This window comes from Neodiprion lecontei, chromosome 1 (assembly GCF_021901455.1).
Source record: "Neodiprion lecontei isolate iyNeoLeco1 chromosome 1, iyNeoLeco1.1, whole genome shotgun sequence".
NCBI classification, from domain to species: Eukaryota; Metazoa; Arthropoda; class Insecta; order Hymenoptera; family Diprionidae; genus Neodiprion; species Neodiprion lecontei.
Window position 1 is genome coordinate 23,444,491 of NC_060260.1, and position 23,257 is coordinate 23,467,747.

Sequence of the window (23,257 nt, forward strand, 5' to 3'; positions counted from 1 at the left end):
ATCGATGACACGTACAAGGAAAAACGTCTCAATTCGTATTATTATTCATAGGTTGAAGTCGTCGTGGTCGGAGGACAGGGCCAGTCTTGTCGCAGCGGATGCTGCATGCGGCGCGAGGCACCAGCTGTGTAAAAAATGAATACATGGGCAGGTAGGGACCGCAAAAAAGGCAAATCGATGCGTAAATACGTTGTTGACTTTACAGAGAGGCTGAAAGCCAAATGGAATTCGGTCCCGTGATTTAGTGGCCGGTTCGTTCACTTTAGTCGTGCTACCGTGCGAGGCGGTGATCCTTGGGATCCGTCTTCGCAGCCCATATCCTTGCTCTACAGAAGTGAAACTGAATTTGTACATGGGTGGTCGAAACTTGCACGAATCTTTGATAATTGTTTCAAATCACGCTTCTTAAATCAGGAACGTTGTCAGAGGAAGAAATGAAACACTTTGAAACTAAAGAAGCACCTGCAGTGGATTGCGTGATTAATGTCTTGTTCCGAAATATCTACAGTCCGAATGACGAATTGGCAACTTTTAGATAATCCAACAGTGGCACTGACACTCGGTATACTGTTGATAAACTGTTTCCATTTATCCACAAGGTTTTTCGACCATATATTTTGGACTCGCTGTTTTGCTTGTAGTCATTTACCACCGCCACAAATGGGCGGCCATAAATGGCCTCTATGTAAAAATTATCCGCGGTTTCAATTTTTCTCCGAATTATTTGGTGCCTGATCAAGTGCCTATGCGCGCGGAGGCTTTGCGCACACAAAGCACTCTTACTATAACGTAATATTTTTAAAAATTATGGAATAAAGTAAATCCCCACAACCATATGTAACTGCGTACTTAAAGCTCATTACTCAACGGATTAACGCTGGGTGAAAAATCTCTTTGGCTTCCTAAAAATCTACAAGATGTAACGTGATATTTCAATTTTTATACTTTGAATAGGCAGCTGTTTTTAGTAATTTTACCACAACATCCGAGAATAATTGAAGATATGGAATCCACCATATTCTGGCCATGCATGATTTTATATATACTTTCCAATCTTGTTTGCTCTAAAGTACCGGTGATGGGGTAAAATTTTGCCTTTTGTTCATGTATATTTCTTCTTGATTCTGGAATGAAAAATTTCAACTCCTTAAATTCCTACGTGTCAACTAATTCCAAAAGTCCAATTATAGTCTTGTCAAGCTATTTCTGATCATTCGTCACATTAAGGAACTCAAACTCCGGTATCAGAGGGTTGAATTCTATAATGTGATGCTCTTGAAGAAGATATATTGATCTTTGACGAAACTGTGGTTCAAAATTAGTAAAGAATTAGGAAGGAGGAGGGTTTAATTAAGGGGTTGATAAACGGCCTTGTCGTGACTACTTCCTTGCAATCACTTCGACGATTGGGGACGCGGATAGGAGAGTTGAGTAATCGGACAGTCAAAGCCACACGCTTGTAGCAGATGTTAGTTTAAATAATTACAGTTGGACGACGCGGGGGAAACGTTTGGACGGCAGAAGTTCCAGCGTTAATCACCGTAGGCGAGAAGAGCTGAGAGTCGAGGACGTATCGTTCCGCTAATTACACTGTCTCGGAAAAGCTGGCCGCACATTCATCACGGCCTGCAGCGAGCCTTCTCCGCTCAAAGAGCCAACGAGTTTTATTAAATCTTCCGTATAACGAAAGGTCCTCTCGCCAGGGTCCAGTCGCTGATGTGGTTCAAGTTCTCGTCGAGGCTGCGGTACTCACCTCGCAGGACGTCACGGATGGACGACTCGTTGCCGAGGCGGACGAGGGCTTCATCAACGACAGGTGATTCTTCGCTTGAGTGACCTTCGGGCGGATGGTAGTTTCGAGCTAATCGCCGGTCCTCAACCGCTTAATCCTGACGCGGAACCCGCTGGAGGCGGGGCAGCCGAATATCAGACTTGAACAACTAGTTCGCTGTCCTCACCACCGTGGCGCTGCAGGTCGGTCGGGCCGAGCATGCTTACGGATAGACCAGCGGCCACCGTGAGCTAGCCATTTCTAATACGAGGAACTAATTATACAGTCTAATTAATTGCGCTCCGTGATACACCGCTTTGCTAGGAGCAAAAAGTCCTCCTGGGATCGCACATAATTTAGGGACCCTCCCTCACCCTCGTCTGGACGAGGCCCCGGCGCATCGTCTCTCCGTTCGTTGGACGGCCAGGTGCCCTCGCGGCGCGATCTTGCCCTCTCTCGGCATTCGATGCCTGCGTCTGCGGGTCCGGCTACCGTAAATCTCTTCGAACAAGGCACGTCGTCCGTGATTTTGCCCGGCCAGGTTCACGTGCACAAGTGGACCCGAATGCACACATAAATTTCCGCATGCAGGGACGCGGCCGAGCGCGGAGCGCACGCGAACTCGTGGACACGAAAAGCTCGCCCCTAAGTCGCCGGCCTGTCTCCGCTCGTGCGGCGCTAGGCGCAGGTTCAAGTTTCAGTTTTATTCTGCATCGTGATCACCGGGGATCATTCAACGCTGCATTTAAACTGGCTTGTTTTTTACACGACGGGGGCTCCTGTACTACATCCGACGTGTGGTCGCGGAAAGACCGAATTAGAATTGCTGCTCGTTTAATGAAATGTTTTTGGCCAGATTCGTCTGACACTGGAGTTGATTTTACATTAACATCTTGCTAGAGGTTTATGATGGGTAATCTAGTCTTCTTAAGTCGTTATTTCCGTGAAATAATTATTCAATCGATCACCTTTCTAAATCACTGATCATGTTAGAATTTTTATAAAAATTGCTGTAAGTTCAAAGATGCTCAGCGGATTTCATGAAACGATCAGACCACACCGATGGAATTGTTGTACCCTTTTCCGGATTTCCACAGCGATCATATAAAAATTCTTTAACGATCTCAACAATTTTCCTAGTAATAATGGATACTCGAGAATATTACAAAGCTTTTCGAACAATAATTAATAAAGTTCTTTTACTCATCAATTTTCTATTTCACCGGCAGTACTAAAATTTTTCACTCCTCAAATCTAATCGTCTGAAAATATTTACCGCCTTGATGTGCAACAATTCGTCTTTCACTCACTCATTTATTCAAGAGTGTTCCCAAGTTCCAAGCTAAAGGAGAATCCGCTGGTGGTTGAAGTTACGGATTTGAACCGAATAGACCGGATTAAATTCTCTGTAACAACGGTTCCCTCCGCGTAGCATACCTGCCTTTCGAGATTCTTCTTATATCTCCATCCAATAAGAACTAACTTGCCAGGTATTCGTTGTACGGCGGAACAGCATCCCGCTGACGTAGAGGAATGCCTGTGTGATCCGCCGTGCCGCCTGGAGGACAAACGAAGAAATCGCGACACATACACAACGGAGACGATCGTGGCTGCAAGAAGTCACGCAGAAGATACACCGTATAAAATAAGATAGGAGATGGCGGAGGCTGCGGGAGGCGCGGGCACAAGGTAGCTCTGATAATTAATAACCCACTTCTTAGCCCCGGTACAAGCCTTTGTTCTGCCGGACTCTGGGACACGGTGATGCGGACGGCGAAGACCGCCTCGAGGATCCCGAACCGTTCTCCAGCCGAACACCACACTGCATACTCGGCGATTTCTCCGGCTGGGTAACAAAGAACGATCAGGGCCAATTCATTAACCAAACAAAACACTAATTGGTTTGCTTCGACGGTATTAAACCGGTCGCGAAACCGCCACTGGATTCCGCTGCGCATGACCGTGAGGTTCCGCAATTATTATTCCAGTGTATTCCAGTCCATGGTCATGCATGGTTTGCATATGGTACAATATTTGATATTCACGCGAGAATCCTGAAAGGCAGATAAAATTTAGGCATAATAAACATAATGTATGCAAAATGTAGAAAAACATTATAAATCCTTGCGAATCTAATTTCCTTGACTTTACAGTATGCGACGAGGGGAGAATTATTTGTAGCTCGCCGTATGTCACCCGCGTGCAATTTATCAAGTTTATGCAAGCTTCCGTTCCGCATGAAACGGTATTTTTCATTTCTTTTCCTCTTCTAATCCCTCATTTTTCGGTAGCTTCTCCAACCCAAAAATGTACGGTATGAAAATTCTACACAGTTTTTCTTCCTCCCCATTTAATATTCATAATATTACTGCTCTGCTTTGTGAATCGTCAGATCAAAAGTCTTCGCTCTGAAAAGCTTTCGTGAGACGGTTTAGACCCGTCTTCCTCCGAACCTATATAACCTGCATTGAAAAGATGTCAAGCTCTTTCTTACTCTTTCATCAAATTGTCTCTCGTACAATTTGCACATCGAGACATGCTCCAGGATATAAAGGAAATGTTTTCAATAATTCAACAAATGATGCTGTATACGTACATACTTATGTTGAAGTAGCGTACATAAATGAACAAATCGATGTTGAACATGGCTTCGAATGCTTACACAGTATAGAGACACAAAGTGTCCATTCATTTCAACGGAACAATGTAAAGAATCATTATTTTAATGATTCTTCCTCGAGGCACGAGAGGCATCGACTATCGTTTACGATATTAAATCTTTTGTCGTGTATAATTGAGGATAATACCTCATTCTACGATGTCTCAGTTATCGACAGTTTGATGTTAGCTTAACTGTCGACCATGGGTTGGCAGGAGATATTGCCCACCACATCAAAGAAATTTCCTTCAATGTCCCTCGTGGAACCACTTATTGTAGAATAATTGGAATATTGCGACACATCTCTAGAGCTTGACTCTAAGTATTGGCATCGTGAATATCCGGAGGTCATAATAACAGCAAGTTCTAATTGGTGTGTAATTAATCGGCCTTACGCAACGGCATAAAACTTAATTTGAAACCGCAATCAATTCTGGCGAAGATCCAACGAGTTCGTCCTGATTCACGTGCATCCCTGACGAGAAATTTCGTACGTTGAATGATCATCCCATCAATCACGCTCCGTCAGAATCTCCTTACGCAATAATTAAATACCGGTATTAACTCTGGGAACATCGATCCGCCTTTCAGCGAGAAACTGCGTCTACTCAAAGACTTTCAGACTATTGCGATGAAACATTTGTTTTGTGAATTTCAAACTAGGAAAAATAGAGCGCACAAGTTGAATAGATACCCTTTCGCAAAGTTCTCGCTTTACAGTTGATCACGTAACATCAAACTTTCAAAAGTTTGAAAAATTCGATAAATTATATCACGTACCAATCGCTCTACAATCGATATTACAGAATCCAAATCCTGGGGGATTTTTTGGCAGATGATCACCAAGTTCCGAAATAGAACGGACGAAATAATGAGAAAGAGAAATATCCGAGGCAAGGGGCAGCGATAAACGGATAATTATCGGAGTATGAAAATCGATAATAAAGATCTGGAGCTGAGGTTCAAGGTCTTATCTTGAGCCTGGTTTTCTCAGTCTCCCACGTAGCTGTGCTCAGTGAAGTATAATCGCTCGATGATACCCCACGTGCGTTCCTCCAGGTGAGTTATGTACCGGCCGGGTTCTTTAATGTGATCGCTGGGCTATGACCATTATTATGCTATTACGGCATATGACTTAACAGTATTAAGGCAATTATCGGCGTGTTATATTTCCAGTCAGTGCTGAACAATAGTTAGTGAAAGGCGCATGCTGCATGCCTTCGGATATCCCGCAGAGAGTTTAGCTCGCGGACGAGCATTGTGTCAATTGTTAGCTGGGATATATCCCGCCGGCGAAGACAGATAGAACCGAGGGTTTAAACGGTATGGCCATTGATGGAAAATAGATAATAATGGAGTAAAAGTTGAAAAAAACATTTGAAACCGCGTTGCTTTGTATTTCGTTTGTTCGTCTGATGTGATGAAAAAACTCGATTCAGACATCTACCGATCATAGGAACCAGCCGGAAGTTTTCTGTGAAATTTGCCACTCAAAACCGGCAGACAGGCAACTGACAATACATTTTACATAGCTACATAATCAAAACGTCACTTTGGAAGCCCATCTATTGGGGTTGGAATCGAGTTTCACAGAAAACTCCAGTCATACCTCATTTTCTACAATACGATGTGCCTGCAGAACAGGGAAAATATTTCCAGTTTCATGGGATTTGGATAATTCTGAGGGTTAAAGATTTCTGAATTCCGAAGGTGGTTTTTTCTTCTTTTTTTTTTTTTGTAAGAAATAGTGCGCCAAGAGAGTAGAAATGAGTTCATTGAGATATAATTTATCTCTTCATCCTGATTTAAGTCTTTGTTCAACCGTTCGGAAAGAGATTCACGTTTTCGTAGGATGTGTTTACGGTTTCCGCCCTCTTGAGAAGCACTTGAATATTTCCAAATCGTTGAATTCGCACTCGGCACTCGAGTCGAACCAATTAAAGTACAACACGGAGTCAACGCGATTGCCGGGCGCCCTGCGGTTGTGTGTTGGTAGGTTTGGTAATTGAAAATTTATCTCCCTCAACTTTTTGCCCTCACCACCCGCATTTACAATCCCCTTGGGAGGACTTGCCGGAGTCCTCGGTGATTAAGCCGCCCCATTGAAACAATAAATATTTTTCCCGTTATCTCCGGCTACATGCCTACATGCATCACACATCCTAGCGACACCAGAAGTGAGTATTCGCGCGCTGGCGTGTCGTTGAAATACGCAAAACGATCTGTCGGATTACGGATTACAAACAGTTATTAGAGACGGGGAATCGAATCGAATCGGCCGTAATAACCTCGTGCTGCAGCGGTTTCCCTGCATGCATTTCGCCTCTGGATCAAAGGTCGGGCTCGATATTGGACCGCTGTCACCCTAATTTACTACATTGGCCCGTGTATACGTAATTAAGCGTGTAAGCGAACCAGATACATTAGGTATGCAACGATTCCCTTGGACAGCTGTAATTCTTGGTCTCGATCTGCGCTGCACTGCGCTTCGCTCTATCAGACTTCTAATTTCTATTCTAATCATTCCTTTGGTTTTTCGTTTCGTAAGAGAGAGAGAGAGAGAGAGAGAGAGAAGAACCTATCGGAAGAAGAGATAAAGATAGAGATAAATAGATGGCATCGTATAGAAGATAAATTTCAATAAAATGAGGAATGATTTTTTCAATAATTTAATTATTCGAACATGTGATGTTTTATTTCATATCTGGACACTAACGTAACAAACAAATAGAATCGGACTTGTTATTTTATGAAGCGTAGATGAGTCATCGTTATTACAAGGAGAAAAGTATTCGTACACTGTATGTACACCATATGTACGAATACTTTTGTCCCTTACTGTGAGTACAAAGATACGTTAGGTACGTTAAGCTTGTTTTGTCCTCTCGTTTTTTCTTCTTTGCTTTAGCAAGAAAAACACAGGGATATACATGGTACAGTGAATTGAATGCAGTGGTATTGCTTTATTTTACGGTTTGAACCATATTTACCTAGATATCCGAATTAAAAAGCATCATGGAAATATGCCAAGAGGTTACTAGGAACGTAATAAACGGCTTTGAACTGGCCACGAGCTAAGTTCCTCCTACTTTCAGGCTACTCCTAAGTTCATGGTGAAAAAAAAAAATAATTTTGCAATTCGAATTTCGAACTACAAATTCGCATTCGTGACTAACTATTTTGAAGCCTAATGGAAAACTATACATGAAAACTATAATGGATCCACCATTACAAATTTTGAAAGGCTGATTTTTTATCGGTGACCCGAAAACCTCCACCTACCGATTTGTACCAAAATCGGAATAATTCAAATATTTTCGTTTTTTTTAAGCTTATTGAATATGCCAAATTTAAATTTTCCAAATCTGACCTTAGATTCGTCGTTAGCGATCCAAAGGAATCTCACGGTGTTAATTTTCATTTAAATCCATTAATCCAATCTCATGATATCATGATTTTTATTTAATTTTTTGGAATTTGTTATTTAAATAATTGAAAAAGCACCAAACCAATCAAAGCGAAAATCTAATCAGTTCCAAGTTTAGAGAACCCGCGACGATTGAGACCGTAATCATTGAAATCCGATAGCTCTTTCTTATGATATCATCGGACAAAAAAATTTATCACATACATAAGGGAATGTGGGTTACGACGGACCCCCTAAGCTGCTAATTATTTGTTATGACTTTTGAGCACCAGTTACAAGTTGTTTTGATCTATCTCAAACAAATTCATCGTTATATCGCCATAATTTCAGATTGTAAAAAAGAATTCTGGGGCACGACGAACCCTCTCCAAAAAATGATAAATAAAAATCTTGTAAATTTTTTTCCGTTAATTACCGCGTCTATTAATTCTACTTGTATCGAACGAATCATTGATTATCTGTCAATATGTGTGACCAAAAAAATTTATGTTCCGGAGCAAATGGCCTTTGTCTAAAATATCATTTAAAAAAAATCTTACACATAATTTATTCCATCTTAAAATAACGTTGCATACTTCAATTCAACACGTATTAAACAAGAGTCTAATAATATTTCGTTATTTAAAAAAAAAATTATTTTTTGCCTTATAGGTAGATCCGCTGTTCCCCACGTTCCCCTACATACATACATTATACACACATGCATACATCCATATGGAAGCGATTGGAGGTGATTCTCTAAACTTCAAAACGTGGAGATCTAGTGGAAACTCAACTTTTCATTTTCGGGGTGAATACAATAACTTCCTTTTTTCTCTGAAAACAGAGAAACGGGAAGTTTGAAAAGAAAGGATACGTTTCCGTTACACTTTTTAAGAATTGACAACGGTGTCCGAGCCTCGCCTACCAGATCGTAAAAATATGGGGCTGATCGCTTGAAAGATCGAAGGGTGCAGATATTCCGGGGTTACGCAAGGCTGACGGCAATGCATTGCGCGAGGTTCGCCAACCATCCTGTGCAGTTTCGAATTGATATTCGTACTATCGCGCTTCGCGGATACAAACGACTCCCCTGGGCAGGAAAACGAGTTCAGCATCCATCCAACTGCGGGAAATTGAATAGTACCGATCTAGCGGATGAGTTCGCCGTTTGTTAATCGTCGCTAAGCAACGGTAAACGTACGGCTTCGGTAATTAACGATAGTGGGATCGAGTTGGCAGATTGGGACTCCCACGTATTGCTCGGTGGATTTTTGAAATTGACTGGCAGAACAATTTGTCGTCAAATATTTCGGTAAAAATTTTTCATCTGCCTGATTCCGCACACTTTCCAATTTTCGGGACTTTTTAAAAACTTGAATTATGCACAAAAAAAAATGTAGAGACATTCAGAAAAAATTTATCACAGTCTGGAATCGCTTTATCAATCACTGGAGATTTACTAATGTCGGTGAACACTCGCATGCTCTCAAGATATTAGCAGAGTACGATATTATTTGAATTATTTTTGAAAATTCTTATATTTTTTCTGCATTATTCCCATCTTCTTTCGAAATGTTCATAAAATATTAAGAGAGCTCATGAATTTCCTTGGCAAGATTCTCAATCTCTCAACAGTACAAATGAAAGAGTTATCAAAAAATAAGGTGAGTTTTTTGTTATTTTTGTCGATTGAAGAGAATATTTAACTTGATCTATCAAAGATCTTTTGGATACATGAAATAGCAAAAAACTATGAGAATATGAGAATTTTTCAGAAAAGAAAATATCCATCGTTTCATTTTAGAAAATCGTACAAGAGATTTGAAAATTTGATAAAATGAGTGAAGTTTCTTTTCAGAAAGCAGGTAAGGAGACCAATATCGGAAGAACTATGACGATTACCAGTAAAGTACAAAAAACCGTTTGTACAACCAATCTAGAAAACTCGAATGATAAAAAAAAAGAAAAAAACAATCGAATCAAAATCCTACAGAGATGTTCGGAGGTATTTTGACTTCAACAATTGGCGGAAATAAAATATCTGAATTACTAGGTAAAGTGAAGAAAATTTTCCGAAAAATTCCGAGCAGAATCTTGCCGGAAATAAGTTTGACCTTAGAGTAGATACGGTGAACTCCGTTGGATCCAGTCCGACGAGGTGATGGATCCTCGCCTTAGAGAACGCGCGGAAGCAGCTGATCTTGATTGAGCTCAAGATACACGGGCGTGTCTGTGTGCAGAGCAGTTACAGACGTCTCCGTTCCGATTGCACTAAGAGTGCAACAATCTTCGTTATAGTTGCGAGACGTACCGAGCGTAAATCACATTTCCTTTGCCTGTTGTCTGTTCATTCTCGCGGGGAGTTAGAGTCTCGAGCGGAAGTTGAACTTAATGACAGAGAAAGAGAGCAGTGCACTTGTCGCAATAAAGCATAGGTTGAAATCACTTTTCTCTCCCCCATCTCGAAGCCTTCTTCACAACGGGTCTCGTTTAGCTGCAGCGGTAGCGTAATCTGTAAGCATGCGAACGACGTAGAGAGATAACAAAATCGTCGTCATTCTCAGCACTTAGATAAATCCATGAGCTTGATGATTTTCCTGGAAAAATTAAGTCGAGCGTAAGTACGTAATCTTTGTCGGAATGCACTTATGATAGCTATTCCGGATAATTGTGCGGGTATATTATTCAGCTGACTAATTTTCCTCTGATAACAGTAAGCCTCTGATCCTATTCCATCTCTGTTTTTATTTCATAGTCAGCTTAAATGACGATAGACTGTTGAGACGAAGACCTTCACTTACTCATGCGCATAAAAAACAGGCTTATTCGATTTCGTGAGTAGATTACAAACAATGGATCAGTTATCACGTCTTTGGTTAAGTCATGGAACAAATTAAGATCGGGACATTTTCACTCGTTGTTGGTTTTTCGAATTTCTAAGTTATGGTCGAGACGACATGACGTTCTACCATAAATCCACTTTTTGTGCAAAAGTTCTGTACGTATATCCATTTAGACGCATAAATAGCTCTACCGCAATTAAAGGGATTGCTATGGATTAAGCTCAGTGGCTTGTCGCGCGAATCTTGAGCCTAGCTCTGATCCTCCGCTTAGAGTCGTGCGTCTATCAACGCCTTTGAATTAAATCACTCTGACGTGTCCTACATCCGCACTTGGTGCACGCGATCTCAGTTTCATACCTGTAATACCCAACTCTAGTGTTATATGGACAAAAACTAGTTTGAGAAGTTTCTCTCTAGGTGCACTATAATTGTCTTTCGAGAATACGCAAAATTTTCAAGTCACGTTTTTGATGATTATTTTTTGAAAGGTCATATTTTTCACAGTTCAGGGAAATATTAGTGATCGAGAAGAAGATTCAGACCGTTAAAGATGTTCTTTCACTGTTTAACTTACAACGGTCATGAGTCAAGAAATGAAGATCTTCCATCCAATTTATGTAGAAAATGAATTACTGCCATCAACTAAATCGTTAGACACCATCCTGATACTTGTGGAAAATTTAATCGAGCTCAGTTCAGAATGAATGTCTTGAAATGAAAGTTATAGATTCACATTTTCAAGTTGCATTAATACATACTTACTTTAGAAGAATTTGATAGAATCAAATTGTCTCTTCTATGAAAACTTCAATCTACAAGGATATTCCAATTTTGGTAAAATGCTCGGTATAAGAACGTGAATAAAATTGCTGCTTCATCGAAAATTACTTTTGCAACAAAAATTGTAGTTAAATCTTCTGTTACCAAACGACTACAGGATCTTCGTCACTGAGGTACTAGAATCCCAAATATTATGAAAAGCAATCAGATCAATGTTCACCTCAGAGTCGTGGAAGAAAGAATAAATTCAATTTCACGTAACCATATTTAAATCGAAGCGATGACTGAAATAAAGTGGTTTCGAAATTTTCCACCGAATAAAAAAAAAACGCAACGCCGCATTTATTCCATCGATTTGTTCGAAGAGGCAGTGAAATATCTTGTGAAAGAAGTTTCGTTCATCGCTAGACGAAAAAGACACCATGGTAGTACATGACATTGAAGGTAACAGCTGTAAGGAGTCAAGAGCACACGGAACGTCGACACACATAGGTGTATATAATACATTATCCGCTCGTCAGCTGACAAGGTGTTCGCTGCCATCGTACAACGCGACTGTCACGTACAGACTCAGTTCGTTCTCGTGGAACCGCGTAGCCTGCGATGCCCCCAACCAAATGCAATTTCCGCTATTTTTACCCGAAAAGCTTCCCGACATAACGTCCTGACACGTTCCTCAAATAAACCGCCACGACGTTCAGAACCGCTGCACTGCGCGCGTTTTGTTCCGGTACTTGCAACTTCTCCCTCGGATCCTTCCAGATACTCGACCTTCGTCTCTCTTTCTTGTTTCCAATTGCAGGGTGGCTTAAGTGGCCACCGATAAGCCTGGGATTCTGGGTAATTGCACGAAAATATTGGAAAAAATACAAGAAAAGGCGGAAAGATCTCCGTATGGATGCGGAGCAAACGTCTCTTTGGCTCTGTAGAACGGGCGAGGTAATTATTCAGCTTCCAAGAGTCGACCTGTTACACTCTAACCGGTTGTCAAGCTCCTGTTCTACGAGCTTCTGCTCACCGGCAGAGAGTGCAAACTTCAACGTGGTGTAACTTAGACACATATAATAGTAGACGTGCATCAGTATATCGTTTCACCGTGGTTTCATAGATTAGACAGTAATTGATAGATCGCAGAATTTTCATCATGCTCTTTTTTCATTCCGTAGCCTGAGCAAGCTGCAGCTTCGGAACCTGCAGACGGCAAGGAGTATAGGCGTTTTTAATTTAATACCGACGGTGCAGTTTTTTCATTTTCGTTCCTTTCCCTTCTCTCGGTAAGTTTGCAAAAAAAAAAAAAAAATATAAATTGATCGGAAAGTTGTCGGAAGATGAGTTACGACCAGTCTCGTTGAACCCGCAGAAAAACGGGTTTGCCCAACTACCGTGTATCCGGGATACGTGTGTCCACACACACACACACACACATGCGCATGTTGCATAGTTGATTTTTCAAAGTTATCGACCCCTGCGTGATTGTAGAACACGTGCCACGTGAAGACGTGTAATTCATTAATTTTTTTATTTCCCATTTTTCTTATCACATTCTTTCTTTCACCTCCTCGCTAATTATACCTACATGCCGTAGAACTTGACTCGACGATGTCCCAGAGTTAATTAAACCTGTCATCGAAACCGAGGCCTCGGAAATTACAAGTAGAATAAAAAATCCTTCATTCTGAAGAATCGTAATGTGCTTCAGAATTCTTATCCACATCGCATGGTCGCAATATATTGAAACGAGATTTCGGTTTTGAGGATTGGAAAGCACAAAATACAAATTGGAATAAATATATGTAGTATTAGAAATTTGGCCGAAGATAATTTTAAATTGAGCACTCTTACTGGCAAAATCTGAAGTACCGCTAAGGGATATGATTCAAATATTGTATTGGGGGAGTAAATTAATACCTCACTCTCTTGATTCTTGATCATGACGAGAAGACGTTGATAGGTTTAAGAGTCAAGTTCTGTTCTTACGTAAATTATATTCATCGTCCCATCTATCTATCATCGCGTCACGCTTATAGCTTATGTTAATACATGCATATTATACACAAGCTGCTACGTCTGCTGGATTGACACGGTATGAAGAAAAGGATGGTCACATAAACATACGAAATCTACACAACTCTGCTTGGTTAGGAGTTTTTTTGTAGGTACGCATAAGCAATACCGCTTTAAGTTCATGCACTACTTAATAGTGCGGAGCAAAAGTATAAAATTTTTGCAAAAAGCCTCCAAGTTTTCACTTTTGAAATGAAAGAACGCGAAATCTGGAAAAGTTATCAATTTGATACTTGCAGAGACTATGTAATTATCAAGACATTAACAATTTTTTGAATACCAACACTACTACTAAAATACATTTTTACAGACTTCATGAAAATCTTCCGCTTTTAAAAGTTATTTAAAAAAAAATTTCACTCTTTATATTAAGCTTTTGTTTTGTATTTATTTTAAATTTTCTCCCGAGAATAGATAATATTTTTTAAAAACTCTGAATCGTAAATTGTAGTTTGTGGCATGCTTTTGAACGAATACAGAATCAAAAGTGAATCAGTTTATATCTTTTCAAGATTACAAAGTATTCGAAAGTTTCAAGTTCACCATATTTCTGGCTTTCTTGTTTTTCACTCTAAAAGCGAAAATTTCAAGGCTCTTACCAGAACTGAAAATATCGGCTAAACACGGATTCCAAAAAGATTTCTCATTTTCATAGGTTTTCACAGATTTCGTGCACTAGAGCGTGTCGATTTTCAAAAATTTTGCATTTTCACTTCACCCTACTACACAATCCTCTGATCCACAACTGAAAAACACGTCACCATGAACGTACAATTCCTACAAGACATGCAGCCCTGTTATTTTAAAATAGCGAATTGTTAAAGCTAATCACGATATTGCACAGAATAAATAGAACCGGTAAATAATAAATGCAATACAAATGGCCCTGTCCGAGATGTCGATATATTGATACACACGTGTACTCAAGTGTTTCGAGAATCAAAGCATCAAAATTATTCCCAAACGCTAGAATAATCAGTCATGTTCCGGAACAGGTGACCAGTTATATCTCACCACGACTGCAACCCTTCACTGTCCAGCAACCCCTCGAATTGTTAACATCGGCTCGGAGGATTCGATGTAATAGTTAGTCCCATGGATAATCCGCAGAATCGTGATGGTGAAGAGAGTGAATGCATGGCAGTGAACGACGCGTGACTGACCAAATCTCTATAACTCTATCTCAATGATAACTCGGCGTCGTTGGCAGCGAGGGAGTCGATTCTCATTAATAATACCCCGCGCAGTCGGAACGGGCGTCGCGACGCTGGTGTACGCCGATTTCCCGCTCCTCCGATTTCTATCCTCTACAACGGCTGTCCGGTGGACCGTATCAATCAGTGAGTACACAGGAAGGGCGGGCTGGACCACGTCGCTCCCCAAACACGAAGTGACCCCTGGCTTGCCGGTTCCTTCTCGACTGCACGGAACACCGCCATCAATTGCAGCTGCTCCATAACCTAGTCGATAAATAGAAAAGCAGTCGGACCGATGAAAGGATATCCACCCTTGAAGGAGAGGGACGGTGAAACGAAAGAAAGGGGAGCTGCTGGGAAGAAAGGCGGGAAGGAGAAACCGTCAGCTCTCTTTTTGCACGACAGTCGCAAAGAGGACTGAGATGAGAGTTAATGACGAGGATGAAAAAATACGAAAAGAACTTATTATAAGATCGACTCGCGGGCAGTGCACGCGAGGAAATGAAAAGGGGTTGGGAAATTACGTCTGAATTACGACTCGCGATTCGGGCTTTCGTGAAATAACTTTAGTCGAATGAAATTCCTCTTAACAGTTTTGATAGTCGCGGTAAACTTCTTAATTGCACGACCTTAACTGTTGAGAACCTGATCGTTATTCCGGAATATATTCGAGGATCGAGTCGACCAAGGCGACGAATAAACGCTTTGGCTATTAAATAACCAGATTATGGCCACTCGCAGTTTATAGTTAATTCGACATCACGTCGTCGAAATACCCGATTGGAATGGAATGCGGCGTGTCTCTATTTCTCAAAGATGCAGGCGAAAGGAAAGGGTGATGGTGCGAAGATGGAACGTGTAACACGTTGCACTTTGCAATCCGATTCTTTACGCGAGAGTGAACTTTCCTCCTTTTTCTTTCGCAGGCGCTCCAAAAAATTCAGATTTCTTAATCCATAATGCATAAGCCGTTTAAAGATCACTTAGCCATGACAGAAACTAATGAAGCGAGATGACAGGCATTGGAGTAAAATGATCGTTCACTCAACTAGTAGCGTTCAAAATGTATATATCTCACGCAGGTTTGCGGAATCAAGAAAGAAGAACTTCATCGAAAATCAACAGCGAAGAAAAAGGAGCAAAAACAAGAGTTGTGTTCAGTCGGGGAAAAAATCGAAAAAATTAAATCTTTATTGCTTCTAAATTTCGAGACATTCGCTGATTACAGAAATTGTATATTGGCTTTTGGAGAGTAAAAATATGTATGATCGTTCCTGATATTAATACTGTTAATGGTGTTGCTATTATACCGTACAAAAAAAAAAACGACCCAAACAAGATTGATCCGGGTTTAATTTGCGAGCTGACGGTTGAATTTTTATAAGCTCAGAGCTCGCGAACCCCGTTTTTTCCAACCCATCAGAGAAACAAAGTCGTTCAGCCTGGCTACAGGCAATCGTGAAGTAATTTCGCTAATGGCCCAGAATCGCGGCATTCAGGGTTATTCGGCTTTGGGCCTCGGTCAGCCTAATTCACTGTTGGATATTCAAGAATTAAATTGGTGCCTTGGGGATTTTAATATACGCCACGCGTTATGTCAACATATATATATACATATTACTTGCTCCGCAGAAACATTTTAAACTTGGTAAATAAAGGCAAATGATATTCGTTACTCAAGAGTCGATTTAATTGAAATGCAATTGTCGTGATTGGACTTTTATTATTTTAAAGGCTGATCGTGCTTTCATAATTTTTGTTTTGCCCCATTTCACCGGGAAACACAACATGTTTTTTATACCCTCTTTGATCTCCGGAGAATCGATATCGGCGGCAGCAAATGAACATTACTTTTCCACACAATCAACGGGGAGATTCGTTTCGAAATAACTGAAAATAATACACGGTCATATCAACGACTAAACTTTTGCATCGGTGTTGAAACAATCACTCACTAATTTCCATCACCCTAAAATTAAAATAATTGGATTAGACTTGGTTTTTTGAGGGAAAATAATACAGAGAGTCAGTTCCTGGCAAAATTTGGATGTCAAAACTGTTAAAATCACGTCCTGATCAGTATCCAACTCCCACTGTAGTAATATTCAAATCCAATCAATTCGAACGCTCAAAAATTAGTGTAAGGCAAAATGTCCTTTTGTCTTTTGTTTTTTTTTTTCCTTTCCCTGCAATATAATCGAAGAGAAATTCGGTTCGTTGTTCGACGGTGAATACGCAACGAACAAGATGTCGCATTTTTGTGACTGCAATGATTACGAACGCGGTTGGTGTATACATCCAGAAATAGGCTCTAAGGAACGCACAAAGCTGAGCTGACGTTAACAAACGAGGACCCTCTACCGAAACGCGTTCCAGGTGACGCGAGAAAATGTTCATTTCATAAAAATTTGTCGCTCCGTCCGTATCCATCCGTTTGCGTAGCTTTAAGTATATCTCTACTAATAGCTGGATCTACTAGCCCGCGTAGCTGCTGCGCATTGTGACATATACGTCGCCTCATATTTTCACCCGGGTTCTGTTCGCCGCACGAAATCCAGTGAAAATAAACATCGAGCTCTGAAATATTATCGCCGGCGAGCGCTGAAAAATATCCCACAGCTTCACAGTTCACAGCACTGCACACACACATATATATATATATATGAATACACCGCATCTCGCGAGGTTATAAATAAATACGTGGGAATGGAATTACACGTCATTTCGGGATAACTATTTGTCTGCAGCTATTCGTAATGCAAGTTTGTAGAGGCGGTTCGATTTGCGGTGAAAATCAAGTCTCAGTTCTCAACAGTTAGGAACTTGCATAGTTTTTTTGTTTTTCTCTCTGCCGTTTTCACTACAGAGAAAATCCGATTTGTCCGAAATAAGTAAAGTCTCTTAAGCCCCAAGTACTGAAATGCAAAGTCAGCCAATGTTTCGAAAAGAATATCCTTTGTGTTGTTCATAGTCTTAAATTTAGAATCCGTGAAAAAATCGAATTGATTTTTTATGCATAGAAAAAAATTAGGGTCAAAAACATCCTGTAACAGTATTTTGCTTTAATGGGCTTGATGTTGAAAATAACAAGAAACAAGCCGCGGAAACGGTTTTTTTTTTTTTGGAATAATTTTCATCTCCGTGGAAAGGGGAGACTCTGTCGATCTCTCCGGTAAATTTCCATGACGATCTCGAAAACGACTGGACGAAAAATATGAAACTGACAGGAATTGGCAACCAAATGAAGTAATATCAAAGAAAGAATTGAAACAAAAATTCTGAACAACAAAAGTTGACATGAAACATTTCTAAATAAATCAAATAAAGCGGAAAAACATGATTGTTCATTTAGAAAAAGTAATATAGAGAAAAAAGTACGGATTTGTTGGTGAAGCATTGAGAATGGATAGCTCTCTGGTAGAATCGGAATTTCAAATCAACGCAAAGAACAATTTCGAATTATTGAAAACATTCCCATCATTTATTTGGAAAATCCCGTAAGTTTCGAAAACGTGAAGATTTGTTAAAATTGGTAGAACTGATTTTGACCTAGAGCAATACTTTTGTCATGTCACCGAAGGTGATGAAAAGTAAAAAGAAAAGAAAGAAATGTGTGACATGTACTTTACAGCAAGTGAGAAGACCTGGGATGACATGGTTGCCATAAATTACAATCGTCGGTTGTCAGGGCGGTACATGGCGTTAATTATCCCCGCCCGATTGAATTCGGTCGATAAGAACTAGTTACTTCCTTACCCTCAGGGCCAAGAAGGGGTTGAACTTCTCACTGGGTGGCCTTACGCCTGTAATTCTCACAAGTGTCCGCTGCTAATACTGGTAATTTCGCCCGTGACCTATGACATTGAGGAACTTCGTAACTCCCCTCTTCCTAGATGAAGTGGACGTCCCCTACGTCCCACGGGAGATTGCGACAGATGTATAGGTATGTGTATACTGAATTTCTAACAAGAATCTAGGCAGTGGTAGCTCGTTTCGTGTCTGAAAATCTAAAAAAATAGCAATTTCAACTAACGTAAACTGATGCCGTAAGTTTAAGAAGGATCAAGCACCTGGATAATTCAATACAGAAACTACCCACCTCATCATTTGAATAACAGGAGATGAACACAAAGTTCAAAGGATTGATTTTTCACACAATCTAATTCATCGAGTTCTAGTCTAGTCATCTCAATTCCCACACGTGTTCCTAGTCCGCACGAGTTCAAACTTACGATTAGACACAGTCTCTCTTTGAAGTTGGTCTTGTGCAGGGTACCACAGAACATCACGACTGTCAAGATGTCTCCAAAATAATCCATGCCAGCTTTGATAGCACTTTGGCTAGAACTGAGCAAGAGAATTTCCCTTTGTCTTCTCACAGATCCTTCAACCTTGACCTGCAGGTTGTATCTGATGAACAGAACGGAACTTACTTATGCAGAATTTTGAAATAAGTGGATAATCATTGAGATTAAGTGTCTCATAGATACCTGGTTGAACGTGAATTTCAATTGACATATGCAACACAGACAACAGAACACCCCACATCTCGTGACGAGTGTTCTCAAGATGCACTAAGCGATGCTTACGCTTTTTCGATGTGTCTCATTCGTTGGAGGTAAATTTATTCCCGCTTCCTCCAGGACACATCCGTGTGTGAATTCTGGCACACTTAAGATCTTGAACGCTCGGTGCACCCTGAAGAGTTAGGGGGCGTTCGACGTGCCGTGTACTGTAGACAAAACTACTTAAGGCATGAGCTAGCGTTGCAGAACGAAGAAGGCTGAGCTCGGTGCATTTGCCGGGTGAATTCTGTACCAACCGCCGAAGGGAGTTTGCTCCGCAGTGCATTATGGATCTATAAGTAGCCAAACCTAATTTCACGCGCGATGGTAATGCAGCTCCAACTTTCTGCACGTGAATACATCCCGCACACCGACCTTCGCTGGAAATAGTGCACCTCAAGTGAGTGGTTAACCCTGCTGCAGGGGTTGATAACTCCCGTAAACTCACCGCTAAGAGCTGCTAATCAAGCGTGCTTGATTGCGCTCAAAGTGACCAGAAATTCCGCTCGCCACAGTCACGGACGCGTTTGAAAGCTCAATTTTGGAAACAAACGAAATGGGTGTTCAGATGGTTGCACACCCACTTTCCAGAGGTGAGAGAACTGCGGTGGTTTGGCAACAAAGCGATTTGTTTGTAACAGTTGAATGGGACGAAGAGAAGGATGGTAAAGAGGAAAAAGTAGACTGGAGAGAAACGCACAAACACACTAGCGGTACTCGGCCATAAACACTGGTTCGTGGACCGTTCCATGGTGAACCCGGTTGTGCCCAATCATATGCAAATGATCCCGTTAAAGGCCAGGTGTAAATTATAATTTGAATCGTCCCTAAGACCGGCCATTCAATGTGTGAAATCGGAGGTCCGATCCGATAAGACTTATTATGCTATCACTCAAGTGTCAAAATAGATCTTAGATAGGATTCAACCGGCGTCAGAAGTGGTCCAAACTGATTTTCAGTTTCGTTGGGAGATTCGGCGTCTTTCTTTACGGATCCGGGGGCAACAGACACGCCCCCCATTCCACACAGATTTCCCACCTGATATGGTACCCGTCAATTTTATTGTGAGATTAGAATTATTTCAGGCGGCATTATTGATACCGTCGTTTTGCCTACTGATCGAGAATCAAAAGTCTCAAGAGTAACAAAGATGCCGCGCCATTTGAAACTTAAATTATACAAGTTCCAAATAAGTGGTTGGGTAAAATGGAAATGATCAGCTTTAATTAAACGGATTGGAAAAATACGAAACTATTTTTTTTTTTTTGATTGACGATAGGAAGTAGCCACTGCATACACTATCAGCAGTTGTATTTTGTGACATATCCTGTTTACCACATGTTCGGAGAAGTATTACAGAGTATCAGAATGAACACGTGTGATGCTGGTTTTTTCTAACTTCCACAACCTCATATCTATAAATGATATCATTCAAGAGACTTTTATAGCATTAACCTTAATGGGGTTCGTGTGAGTGCCAGAGTTACAGTATAAACGGAACGTGATGAAAGAATCAAACAATTTCGTTCGGGAAATTAGCGGTTTCTTCACGTCTACTGCGTTATAACTGCATTCAAACGCCGTGAAGGAGTTCAGCATCAATCGGCTACAACCTAACGTGTTCTTATTTATAAATCACTGATGAAATCAACTGAACTCGAGTTGCGCTGCAGAACGTATTCATACTGCAGGAGCTTATACTGCTATCGACCCTCCGTGGGCGGATGCGGTTCCGCATGTTTACATATGCCAATTGCAAAACGGCATGTATATTCTCTCGCGATTTAATACCCACCCACATATCACGGGGTTAAAGAACCGGAAAGAGTAATGCCAATTATACGCCAAAATGGGGAGACCGTTTTAGCAACGACTGCCATTTTTCTGCTCAGTATAAATATGCTCCATAGAATTTACTTAAAGTTGACATGGATCATCGTTGGTTGGAAATGTTGAAGGAATCAGTTGGAAATATGAGCGAGGAAGTCTGTAAGATGGAATTCCTGAGGTTCCACTATTTGTTCTTTGCACTAAAAATATCAATAGATCAATCCTTGCAATTTTCAGTCGACGAAAATCGCATGCCGAAGCAATGCTGTATCGTTGTTGAACAGAACGGTGCAGAAGACGAGTAATCAAGCGGTTAAATCCGTTTAACGAAGGTTGCAGGCCGTCACTTTCGACAGTTAATCCGACACCTAATATCGAGTCGAACGAACCGGGACGGACCCCTTTCGGGGCGGGTGCAGAAGCCGTGCCAATTCCGTTGATTGGATGCTCGGAGGAAAAAGTTAATTGGTCCAGCTGAGGGACGTACACCTACCAGAGTCCACGGACGTGATTCTATTGAAAACAAGGCAGCTGTAGAGTCTTGCAAGACGTCCAGATGGTTCGCGGCGCTAATTGCGACGAGGTTCATCGGGGAAAGTACGAAGTCGGCTTAGCGTCGGGTTCGATGCCTGGGTTAATTATCGCCGGAGATTAATCTCGTGGCGAATGTTAAGCCCTGAGAAATTTGGGGACGAAGTCGAACGAATACTCGTGTACAAAGTTCTGTAAACAATAATCATATACGGTTCGAAGAAGATCCTGGCTTGTAATTCACAGGGTATATACTGTATAGATAAATACCCTGGGGCTATAGGGAATACATTGTTTTTAATTAAGAAATTGATACGCCCGACTAATTAAAAAGCTGTCAGTAGCCAGTTAAATATATATAATTAGCAGATAAGCATGCGTATTCATTAGCTCGACTAACGCCTTCGAATAACATTTGCATTCGTAATTATTACCTCTCGCATGCTCTCCCTTTCTCCCTCTCTCTTTACCGTTCGCTGCGACAGGGACAGTGACCATTCTCCATCTTACAAACGATAATGACCAATAACTTATTGTAATTTACGTCGCTTACCGCTTCGAGCTTTCCATATTCCCACGAAAGGCGACGTCGACTCTCTCCCACTTCATGCCTTCGTGTAGTTTTACGTACGCGCATCTACGATCACCTTTAAAACCCGAGCCATGTTCACACGGCTGGGAGTGAACAGAGCACACCGCACAACCGTAAGCTGCGCCTATACAAATGTTTCAAAATTTTAGCTAGCCATGGCTCCCTGACACACGGACACAATGACTAGCCGTGTGTAGCACGTGTACCTGCGTCGTCAGACGTTTACGTAGTCAGCAAAGCTGGTTTATAATAACCCGGCGAACCGGTACGTTTGCGAGCTCGGTGGTCCCTCGTCACTCGTCCGGTTGCCCGTCCAGTCGAAGCGAGAGCCTCGCTTTCATTTGATATTTTTGTATCGGAGGTTCGATCTGTTTTGAAAAGAGAGAATGAGAAATGAAAAAAGAAACAAAACTAGAAACGTAGATGTACGAGATAAAATAATGGAAACATCTCGGTATCGATTATTGGTATATTTCGGGGAATGCTGCACGGTTAGCGGGGACATTTTTCTACCGCAGCATCACGGGGAAAGCGGCGGAGATCTGATACGATCTTCTGAAATTAGAATAACGAGACGTTGCGTGCCCGAGGGCCGAACGTCGATGACCAAATGTCGTACGCACACGCCGGCGCTCCACGCGTTCGTTTCGAACAGATTGTTTGACTGACGCAAGAGTGCTTTTAAAAGTAACAACTGGCTTCAAACGAGGTCGTGTTTGCCATCAACTTGAGTCAAAGTTGGTTGATATGTAAATAATAAAGGCTAGAGGAGGCCCTCGAGTAGTTAAAAGACGGTCGGAATGACCACTGGATAGATACATTGAATGGAAATTTTCAAAATATTTATTCATACCTTGAATTTATATGCCCGCTTCGGAGTTGCGGGCTGATATTTTTTGCTTTAGTTGTATTTATTTATTCCGTTGTGCACTGGCGTCGGGGAGAGGGGAAAAATGATGGTGGTGCACGGGACCGGATACAATGACACGAGCAGCTCTCCAGAGGACCCTCGTCCAT